We start from the raw sequence: 12328 nt of genomic DNA, 5'->3' as shown, positions 1-12328 counted from the left end.
CAAAAATACAAGTAACAAGTGGACATGATACTGTGCTGTCATTTTAATCTGTTTGAACGGGGCATGTGCGTTAATTGCGTCAAATATTTTAACGTGATTAATTAGAAAAAATTAATTACCGCCCGTTAACGAGATAATTTTGACAGCCCTATTATTTTTGTAAACATATTGGCAAATTGGAACATAAGTTTAATGTTAAGTTAAAATAAATTACAAGAAAACAACTAAAAACTGAAAATAAATGCAGTCCTTTAGGTGAGCCTAAACCCACAGCCACAGCTCGTCAAATATTTTAACGTGATTAATTAAATTAATTACCGCCCGTTAACGCGATAATTTTGACAGCCCTAGAAAATTTAAATTGCAATATTTGAACACAAATTATATTAACATACACAAGAAATACAAACTTTTAATTATCAATTACCTATCTATAAATATAAATTATATATAAATTATATAAATATAAATATATAAATTAGTTCACGACATTTCATACTATCTAATGTTAACAGTAGAAAACATACAAGAGGAAATTTCTCTCAACGCAGCTTCCTTCTCGAGAAACTCACACTGATTAGTGTTATGCTAACTCTGATGCAGGTCGGACTTTCAGTAGCAAAATTAGTGGTGTGTTCCCCACCTCCACAACATTGATGTCTTTTTACATTGCTTACAGTGGCTGCTGCTGGTGAAAAAAACCTTCTGATTTCCCTCGTCTGTTGTATTTCTGTTGAGCTGTGAATGCGTGTGTGTGTGTGTGGGGGGGGGGTCGAGTCATCAGCCAATCAAAAGTGAGTTTGGGCGAAAAGAAAAATGGACTGGCCCATTCAGCAAGTGAAAAGGGGTCAATGTAAGTCTAAATTAAATTTGATGTAAATCTAAATAACCTATATAACTGAAGTCATTATATAATGCAAATAAGGTTGCTTAAAAGTCGGTGGGGACAAGTTCAGCATCCTAAAAAGTTGATAGTGTTATGTCCCTACCATCCCTATGCAAACCTATGCCCTTGGTCATCAGTCTTTACAGTTTTTTAAACCTGGTCTTACTGTATTTCCATTACTGTCCATTTACCAATCTGAATGAGCTGATAAAATAATGTTATGAAGATGTTTTCCTTGTTGATAAGCTTCCCAGCTTGTTTTTTCTAGCCGAATGACCACAAAGAACCATGTAGAAGGTTGTGTTGTAGCTTGCTGATATATTTATTTGTCTTGGGTGTGAGTAGTTGTTCTAAATGGGCATTGTAATAGTAGACTACCTGCTTCTCTGGGGGCTAAAGAGCAAAATGGCGGAGAGCGTAAACTTAAAGACTCGTGAGTTGATCCCTGACCTCTGCAGTCCATCCAGGTCTATGATTTCTTACGCAAAGCTACCTCGGTGAACGTTGTCTGATCAATATGTAAATTTAGTGGACTAAATTAGCCTAATTTGTCTAAAAAAAATGTGCGCTAGCTTAAAGGCTACGAATGCTAACGTTTTTTACGTTACGTACGTTTACGTTACGTAATTTACAATTCTCATAGTAGATTGCGCCCACGGAACTCCACAAACTGTAGCTGTAAACTTAATTACAAATGCATACGGTGGGAAAACATTCAGGTGACTTGAAGTTCCGCTCGGAAACCCCTTATTTGGACGAATTTCAAAATTGTCCAATATGCATGTGTGATACATCATTGGAAAGCTTAAAATCTCCATTTTCTGGGGGAAGAAAATTTTTGAACAGGAGGGCATTTTGAAAAAGTTTTTTAAACAGCAAAACCCTATCTGGAGGCGAGAGCAGAATTACAGACGCCATGACTTTAACGAGATATTATCGCATACTTACCTTGTTTCAATCCAAAAAACCCATGTAGCATGTATCACTGAGTGTCAAGACACAGTTGTGGATGCCCACAGCTGGATTTTGGGGGGATTTTATGGCTGAAACATGGTAATATAACAAAGGTCGCGATGCAGAAATCGCAGACATGAAGGAGTGGTTGAGATTTTCTTTTTCATATAGTTACCCTTTTAAACGTTATTTTTCAATTTTTCTTTGTTTGGATCGGTTATTTATCATCTAACATATCGGAGAAAATACGACAGTAACAAAAAAAATACAATTAAGTAGGGTTGTTCCGATCATGTTTTTTTGCTCCCAATCCGATCCCGATCGTTTTAGTTTGAGTATCTGCCGATCCCGATATTTTCCGATCCGATTGCTTTTTCTTGTGGTCCCGATTCAATTCCAATCATTCCCGATAATTTTTCCCAATCATATACATTTTGGCAATGCATTAAGAAAAAAATGAATAAAACTCGGACGAATATATGCATCTAACATACAGTACATAAGTACTGTATTTGTTTATTATGACAATAAATCCTCAAGATAGCATTTACATTATTAACATTCTTTCTGTGAGAGGGATCCACGGATAGAAAGACTTGTAATTCTTAAAGGATAAATGTGACTTTGTATATTGTGACTAAATATTGCCATCTAGTGTATTTGTTGAGCTTTCAGTAAATGATACTGTAGCCATTTAACTGTTCTGCCCAAATGCATGATGGGAAGTGCAACCATGACTGTGCGTAATGGCACCAATAGATATATCTTCTCTGCGTTGGGAAATAACATAGGGTGTTAAGAAAAAGATCAACTGCTACCTTTCTTCCACACATTGCTTCCCGCGATATTTCTAATTGTTGAGAGAAGGATTTTAAGGCATTAGCCAACTAAAAAAAGGCTCCAAAGACAGCCAAAATTCACTCTACTCATTTTACGCTGCCTTTTAGCTCTATATATATATAGGTAAAACGGCGCCATTATAGATTGAACGCGACAATGCGTGAGTGGGTCGTGCAGCGCATGCGTTAATTGCGTTAAATATTTTAACGTGATTAATTTTTTAAAAAATTAATTACCGCCATTAACGCGATAAATTTGATAGCCCTACTTTAAGCCAAAACTAAAGACTCTGGATTTCGTCTGTAACGTTAAATACAGAAGAAAACAATTTAATTAAAAAAATTTTTTTTTAAAAAGGCATGTCCGATATTTTTTTTGCCGATTCCAATACTTTGAAAATGACGTGATTGGACCCGATCGATCGGGACATCTTTACAATTAAGCGATAGTTATGAGGTAGACCTCCGTGACATTTTTACAGACGCCATTTTTTTCATTGTGATGTCATTTGTTTGAAAGTTTAAAATATGCGAGTGAATACTTTTTTTAAGTCTTTTTTTTTTTTTAAACAAAATATTAGACATCAATTAATGATTCTAAGCTAAAAATGACATTTTCAATAATAAATATAATTAATTACATTAGTTTTATGGCTGGGTTAAAGCCAAAGCGGTTGCGCCACGTCTGTAAACGGGGGTTTTCAGGGTAAAACAGACAAATTAAAAATAGTTCGGGGGCTTAATGCGCCATGAATCTGCTATGGCAGCATATAGACATATTGTTCTATCAAACACAACAGTTGTTTTGGCTTAAAATACAGCAGTTTCTTTTCAAGAGGAGTGCAAGAGCAGAAACTGCTTTTTCAGTCTTGTCTGTGTTTTCCGCCATACACAAACGAATATTAGCTGAAACAACTTACAGCCTATGTGGGCCAAACAGGCCGCAGCTATCCTTTATCCATGTCATACGTCTGAGTCTGTGCTTAAGTCATACAAGACGACAATCTAGCTAAACCCAATGCTGCCAGCAGAGGGCAATGTATCGTCCATCATTAAACACAAGGCAATACCTTTGGACTTTCTGGGTAGATATTTTGAATTTTTAAAGGGTTCATTCCAATTTACGCTGAAATTTGGGTTACGTCGCCAGTGTAGGAATGGAACTCATTCATAACCCGGGGACTATCTGTATTTTATTTATTTATTTATTCATTTTTAACACGCAAAAGAATCTACCAAAACCGTTTTTTTCTCCCCAGCACCTCACTTCCCGCACCAGTGTGGCACCTTTTCACCAATCTGGCGTCTTACAAGTGTAATGAGTTGATTGCCGTCAGTTGCTGCTTATTTTAGCAGAAACGTCATTGGTGGGCAACCCAAAATGTTGAAGGAGCCATATTGGAGGAAACAAAAAACAAAAACAGTATGTCTGAAACCGCAGAAAATTGAAAGCCCTATAATGAAGGCATCACATGCCGTATGTACCTATTTCAGCTACATTAGCCTACAATCAAAATGACTAAATTGGCTACAAATACCGCACTATAAGGCGCACCAATTTTCTCAAAAGCCGACAGTGCGCTTTATAATCCAAAGTGCCTTATACAACCCCTAGCAAAAAGTATGGAATCACCAGTTTTGGACGAGCACTCATTCAGACATTTTATCATGTAGTACAAACTCGGATAAAAAGCTTGAAAAAAATAATGATGTAGTTCAAGAGTGCAACTCTTTAGCATTCAGAAACACTAAAAGAAATGAATAAAAAACATTGTTGGTGGTCAGCAAATGTTACTTTTATAGAGCAAATGCAGGGAAATATACAGTGCCTTGCAAAAGTATTCGGCCCCCTTGAATCTTGCAACCTTTCGCCACATTTCAGGCTTCAAACATAAAGATATGAAATTTAATTTTTTTGTCAAGAATCAACAACAAGTGGGACACAATCGTGAAGTGGAACAACATTTATTGGATAATTTAAACTTTTTTAACAAATAAAAAACTGAAAAGTGGGGCGTGCAATATTATTCGGCCCCTTTACTTTCAGTGCAGCAAACTCACTCCAGAAGTTCAGTGAGGATCTCTGAATGATCCAATGTTGTCCTAAATGACCGATGATGATAAATAGAATCCACCTGTGTGTAATCAAGTCTCCGTATAAATGCACCTGCTCTGTGATAGTCTCAGGATTCTGTTTAAAGTGCAGAGAGCATTACGAAAACCAAGGAACACACCAGGCAGGTCCGAGATACTGTTGTGGAGAAGTTTAAAGCCGGATTTGGATACAAAAAGATTTCCCAAGCTTTAAACATCTCAAGGAGCACTGTGCAAGCTATCATATTGAAATGGAAGGAGCATCAGACCACTGCAAATCTACCAAGACCCGGCCGTCCTTCCAAACTTTCTTCTCAAACAAGGAGAAAACTGATCAGAGATGCAGCCAAGAGGCCCATGATCACTCTGGATGAACTGCAGAGATCTACAGCTGAGGTGGGAGAGTCTGTCCATAGGACAACAATCAGTCGTACACTGCACAAATCTGGCCTTTATGGAAGAGTGGCAAGAAGAAAGCCATTTCTCAAAGATATCCATAAAAAGTCTCGTTTAAAGTTTGCCACAAGCCACCTGGGAGACACACCAAACATGTGGAAGAAGATGCTCTGGTCAGATGAAACCAAAATTGAACTTTTTGGCCACAATGCAAAACGATATGTTTGGCGTAAAAGCAACACAGCTCATCACCCTGAACACACCATCCCCACTGTCAAACATGGTGGTGGCAGCATCATGGTTTGAGCCTGCTTTTCTTCAGCAGGGACGGGGAAGATGGTTAAAATTGATGGGAAGATGGATGCAGCCAAATACAGGAACATTCTGGAAGAAAACCTGTTGGTATCTGCACAAGACCTGAGACTGGGACGGAGATTTATCTTCCAACAGGACAATGATCCAAAACATAAAGCCAAATCTACAATGGAATGGTTCAAAAATAAACGTATCCAGGTGTTAGAATGGCCAAGTCAAAGTCCAGACCTGAATCCAATCGAGAATCTGTGGAAAGAGCTGAAGACTGCTGTTCACAAACACTCTCCATCCAACCTCACTGAGCTCGAGCTGTTTTGCAAGGAAGAATGGGCAAGAATGTCAGTCTCTCGATGTGCAAAACTGATAGAAACATACCCCAAGCGACTTGCAGCTGTAATTGGAGCAAAAGGTGGCGCTACAAAGTATTAACGCAAGGGGGCCGAATAATATTGCACGCCCCACTTTTCAGTTTTTTATTTGTTAAAAAAGTTGAAATTATCCAATAAATTTTGTTCCACTTCACGATTGTGTCCCACTTGTTGTTGATTCTTGACAATAAATTAAAATTTTATATCTTTATGTTTGAAGCCTGAAATGTGGCGAAAGGTTGCAAGGTTCAAGGGGGCCGAATACTTTTGCAAGGCACTGTATATGGACTCGCTCCATTCTGAGGAAAAAAATATGGAATCATGAGAAACAAACAAAGAAATAACAATCAAAACAAATCTCTTGTATATAGTAGCACAACTCTGGCTTTTACGACCGCTTGCAGTCTATGAGGCATGGACTTGATGAGTATTCTTCATCAATTTGGTGCCAACTTTCTTGGATTGCAGTTGCCAGATCATCCTTGCAGGTCAGACCCTTGCTAAGAACCATTTTTTTCCATTTCCACCACAGGTTTTCATAGGGTTGAAATCTGCGCTATTTGCAGGCCATGACATTGACTGGATGAGTCTTTCTCCAAGTAATGCTTTAACAGTTTTAGCTCTGTTGTCATCTTGGAAAATGACAAACATATTTTCAATTAAAGGGATAAGAAAGCTTTCTAAAATTTCAATATAAACTTTGGCATTTTTTTAAGATTTAACCACAGCCATCTCCCCATGCCTTTTCCTGACATGCAGCCCCATATCATCAAGGACCGGGGGAATTTTGATGTTTTCTTCAGGCAGTCATCTTTATAAATCTCACTGGAACAGCACCAAACCAAAGTTCCAGCATCATCACCTTGTCCAATGCAGATTCTTGACTATTGACAAGGTGATGATGCTGGATTCTAAAATCATCGAACAAATCACTCCTGAGATAATCCTTCTTATTTGTATGCAGTACAGTTTTTGTACTTTTTCAACCTAAATCCGGCGTTAGCTCGCTGCATGTGACCGACTGCTAATACATGAAGCGGACTGTGGGACGGCCCCCTTTCAGGAAGGCGTGACGCAATATCAATGTTGCAATGTCAATAAATTATGAGGTCTATGCACTATTTGAATACTAATAACCGTTTCATAAAGAGTGTCATACTCATGACATGACAGATTTTATTAAGTGTCTTAACCCTGACAAAGTTCCTTACACAGTTCTTATAACCCTAACCCAAAGACATTTGAAACGTCAACTTTGCTGAATAACACTACACGACATATGTCTGAATTCATAGTCATGACAGGTCTCACCTCATGACACCGTCATAAGAAACATTTAAAAGTGTAACAATGTTATTTCATAAAGTAACTCAATGACGGCGATGGATGTCCAATCTATTTGGTTGTTGCAATGACCAGTACGCCAACCCGCTGCCTCCCCCCTCACTTACCCCCAGTGTTTCCCCCCAACTAAATGCCGAGTAAAGCTAAACCATTTTTTTTTTTTGTCTAGAAGTTTGCGTTTTACTGGATGTGATGTTGTATGTTTACGCTGCAGTTTCCAAGATTTCCACTAGAGAGTGCTGTGTAAAAATGTATTAAAAGCAATAGAAAAAAGAACAAGAGGGCATCCTCTTCGAGGCAATAGAGTGATATTTTAGGTGATTATCGTTCATTATCTTAACTGACCTGTGAATTTGAGTTGGAATGCATTTGTGTCCCTTTTTTGTTGTTGTTTTGGTATAAAATTCTAAAATACACCCATTTGGAAGCTCGATCGACAAGAATAAAGATTTCTGATCGACCAGGTTTAATGGGCGTTTTGTGCTTTTTCTGGTGACAGTTGTCTCATTGGTCGGTGTTTACTTCGGGACAGGAACCAGACTTGCTTTCAATATCAACCGTTGACGGCCGTCACTTCCCGTTGAGTTTAGGGCACCTCTGGGTCACTTCCTGTTGATTTTGGGACATTTACATGCTCAATCCTCAACAGCACGCGCTCCTTTCACTCCCAAATCAACGACATCACCAGCTTATATCAGTTTATTTCCACCTTCGCTATATTTTTCGCCTCCTCCCTTCTCTCACACGCCATTCCGCTTCCACTCTTATCTGTAGTCTAGTCACTTCCCGGGTCGATTATTGTAACTCACTGCTCTTTGGTCTCAGCAGCACGACTCATCACTCGGACCCCCACCACTCACCACATCACCCCCCACCCTCCGTCATCTTCACTGGCTCCCAGTCAAACAAAGAATCAACAACAAGATCCTTGTCATTTCATTTAAAGCACTCCATGGCCCGGCTCCTCCCTACTTATGCAATCTAAAAATGTCAATGCCCACAATAGGTCCTTTCCTGTTGTTTTTCTCTCACTTCGCGTTGATTTTGGGGCATTAACATGTCACTTCCTGTTCAATAACACGAAATTAACAGGAAGGAACACAAAATGTACAAGAAGTGACTGGTAAATGCCCACAAAAGGCTCTTTTCTGTTGTTTTTCTGTCACTTCCTGTTGATTTTGGGACATTCACATGTCACTTCCTGTTGATTTTGGGTTACTGAACAGGGTGTGACCTGGCAATGCCCTAAAATGAACAAGAAGTGACTGTAAATGCCCACAAAAGGTCCTTTCCTATTGATTTTTTTGTCACTTCCTGATGATTTGGCGGTATTTCTCGGTCATTTCCTGTTGATTTTGGGACACTTCCTGTTCAGTAACCCAAACTCAACAGGAAGGAACCCAAAATGAAGAAGATGTGACCGGTAAATGCCCACGAAAGGCTCTTTCCTGTTGTTTTTCTCTCACTTCCTGTTGATTTTGGGTTACTGAACAGGGTGTGACCTGGGAATGCACTAAAATGAGCAAGAAGCGACCTGTAAATGCCCACAAAATATCTTTTCCTGTTGAGTTTGGGGCATTTCTGGGTCATTTCCTGTTGATTTTTTGGGTTTCTGAACAGGATGTGACCTGGCAATGCCCTAAAATGAACAAGAAGTGACTGTAAATGCCCACAAAAGGTCCTTTCCTATTGATTTTTTTGTCACTTCCTGATGATTTGGCGGTATATCTCGGTTATTTCCTGTTGATTTTGGGACACTTCCTGTTCAGTAACCCAAACTCAACAGGAAGGAACCCAAAATGAAGACGATGTGACCGGTAAATGCCCACAAAAGGCTCTTTCCTGTTGTTTTTCTGTCCCACAAAAGGCTCTTTCCTGTTGTTTATCTGTCACTTCCTGTTGATTTTGGGACAATTACATGTCACTTCCTGTTGATTTTGGGTTACTGAACAGGGTGTGACCTGGGAATGCCCTAAAATGAGCAAGAAGCGACCCAAAAATGCCCACAAAAGATCGTTCCTGTTGAGTTTGGGGCATTTCTGGGTCATTTCCTGTTGATTTTTTGGGTTTCTGAACAGGATGTGACCTGGCAATGCCCTAAAATGAACAAGAAGTGACTGTAAATGCCCACACAAGGTCCTTTCCTAATGATTTTTTTGTCACTTCCTGATGATTTGGAGGTATTTCTGGGTCATTTCCTGTTAATTTTGGGACACTTCCTGTTCAGTAACCCAAACTCAACAGGAAGGAACCTAAAATGAAGAAAATGTGACTGGTAAATGCCCACAAAAGGTCCTTTCCTGCTGATTTTTTTTTTGTCACTTCCTGATGATTTGGAAGTATTTCTGGGTCATTTCCTGTTGATTTTGGGTGACTGAACAGGAAGTTACATGTAAAAGCCCCAAAATCAACAGGAAGTGACCCAGAAATACCTCCAAATCACCAGGAAGTGACAAAAAATCAACAGGAAAGGACCTTAGGTGGGCATTTACAGGTCACCACTTGTTCATGTAGGGTTCATTCCTGTTGATTTTGGGTTACTAAACAGGAAGTGACATGTAAGTGTCCCAAGATCAACAGGAAGGAGCCTGAAATGAACAAGAGGTGAGCTGTAAATAGCCACAAAAGTTACTTTCCTGTTGATTTGGGGGCATTACCATGTCACTTCCTGTTCATTAACCCAACCCTGTTGATTTTGGGGCATTGACATGTCACTTCCTGTTCAATAACCCGAAATTAACAGGAAGGAACACAAAATGTACAAGAAGTGACCGGTAACCCCCAAAAGGCTCCCTTTCTGTTGTTTTTCTGTCACTTCCTGTTGATTTTGGGACATTTACATATCATTTCCTGTTGATTTTGGGTTACTGAACAGGGTGTGACCTGGGAATGCACTAAATTGAGCAAAAAGCGACCTGTAAATGCCCACAAAATATGTTTTCCTGTTGAGTTTGGGGCATTTCTGGGTCATTTCCTGTTGATTTTTGGGTAACTGAACAGGATGTGACCTGGCAATGCCCTAAAATGAACAAGAAATGACCTGGAAATGCCCACAAATGGTCCTTTCCTATTGATTTGTTCACTTCATGATCATTTGGAGGCATTTCTGGGTCATTTCCTGTTGATTTTTGGGTAACTGAACAGGATGTGACCTGGCAATGCCCTAAAATGAACAAGAAATGACCAGGAAATGCCTACAAATGGTCCTTTCCTATTGATTTTTTGTCACTTCATGATCATTTGGAGGCATTTCTGGGTCATTTCCTGTTGATTTTGGGACACTTCCTGTTAAGTAACCCAAAATCAACAGGAAGGATCCCTACATGAACATGGTGACCTGTAAATGCCCACAAAAGGTCCTTTCATGTTGATTTTTTTGTCACTTCCTGATGACTTGGAGGTATTTCTGGGTCATTTCCTGTTGAATTTGGGTGACTGAACAGGAAGTGACATGTAAAAGCCCCAAAATCAACAGGAAGTGACCCAGAAATACCTCCAAATCATCAGGAAGTGACCAAAAAATCAACAGGAAAGGACCTTTTGTGGGCATTTACAGGTCACCATGTTCCTGTAGGGGTCCTTCCTGTTGATTTTGGGTTACTGAACAGGAAGTGACATGTAAGTGCCCAAGGATCAAAAGGTAGGAACCCAAAATGAACAAGAGGTGACCTGTAAATACCCACAAAAGTACCTTTCCTTTTGATATTCTGTCAATTCCTGTTGATTTTGGGACATTGACGTGTCAATTCCTGTTGATTTTGGGTTACTGAACAGGATGGGACCTCGGAATATCCTAAAATGAACAAGAAGTGACCTGTAAATGCCCACAAAAGATCCTTTCCTATTGATTTTGGGGGCATTTACATGTCACTTCCTGTTGATTTTGGGTTCCTGAACAGGAAGTGACCTTGGAATGCTCTAAAATGAACAAGAAGTCGTCTGTAAATGTCCACAAAAAGTCCTTTCCTGTTGATTTTTTTTAGTCACTTCCTGTTGATGTGGGGGTATTTACAGTACATGTCACTTCCTGTTGAGTTTGGGACATTTACATGTCACTTCCTGTTGATTTTGGATTACTGAAAAGGAAGTGTCCTGGGAATGCCCTAAAATTCCTGTTGGTTTTGGGGCAATTCTGGGTCACTTCCTATTCATTTTTTGGGGCCTTTACTTGTCACTTCCTGTTGATTTGGGTTACTGAACAGGAACTAACCTGGGAATGCCCTGAAATGAACAAGAGGTGACCTGTAAATGTTCTTTCCTGTTGATTTTTCTGTCACTTCCTGATGATTTTGGGTCATTTACATGTCACTTCCTGTTGATTTTGGGACATTTATATGTCACTTCCTGTTCAATTTGGGTTACTGAGCAGACAGTGACCTGGGAAATCCCTAAAATTAACAAGTGACCTGTAAATGCCCAGGAAAGATCCTTTCCTGTTGATTTGGGGGGCATTTACATGTCACTTCCTGTTGAGTTTGGGACATTTACATGTCACTTCCTGTTCTATTTGGGTTACTGGACAGGAAGTGACCTGGGAATGCCCTAAATTGAACAAGAGGTGACCTGTAAATGCTCACATAATGTCCTTTCCTGTTGATTTTCTGTCACTTCCTGATGATTTTGGGTCATTTACATGTCACTTCCTGTTGATTTTGGGCTCCTGAAAAGGAAGTGACCTGGGAATGACCCAAAATCAACAGGAAGTGACAGAAAATCAACAGAGAGAGACCTTTTGTGGGCATTTACAGGTCAATTCTTGTTCACTTTAAGGTTCAAGGGGGCCGAATACTTTTGCAAGGCACTGTATCTTCTCTGCGTTGGGAAATAACATAGGGTGTTAAGAAAAAGATCAACTCCTGTCATTGTTCCCCTCATCGCTTCGCAGAATATTTATAGTTGCTGTGGGAGAGATGACAAAGCTTTAGACATTTAAAAGCACGGCCCCAATGAATGCTTGTATCTACCCCACTCTGCCTCATATCTCTGTATATAAGTAAAAAGGCGCCATTGTAGGCTGTTTGCGGCAATGCGTGAATGAGTGGTACCATGAATGCGTTAATTGCGCTAAATATTTTCACGTGATTAATTAAAAAAAATTAATTACTGCCCGTTATAGCGATAAATTTGACAGT

This window comes from Corythoichthys intestinalis, chromosome 16 (genome assembly GCF_030265065.1).
Source record: "Corythoichthys intestinalis isolate RoL2023-P3 chromosome 16, ASM3026506v1, whole genome shotgun sequence".
Classification (NCBI taxonomy): Eukaryota; Metazoa; Chordata; class Actinopteri; order Syngnathiformes; family Syngnathidae; genus Corythoichthys; species Corythoichthys intestinalis.
Note: the sequence above shows the minus strand (reverse complement) of the source record.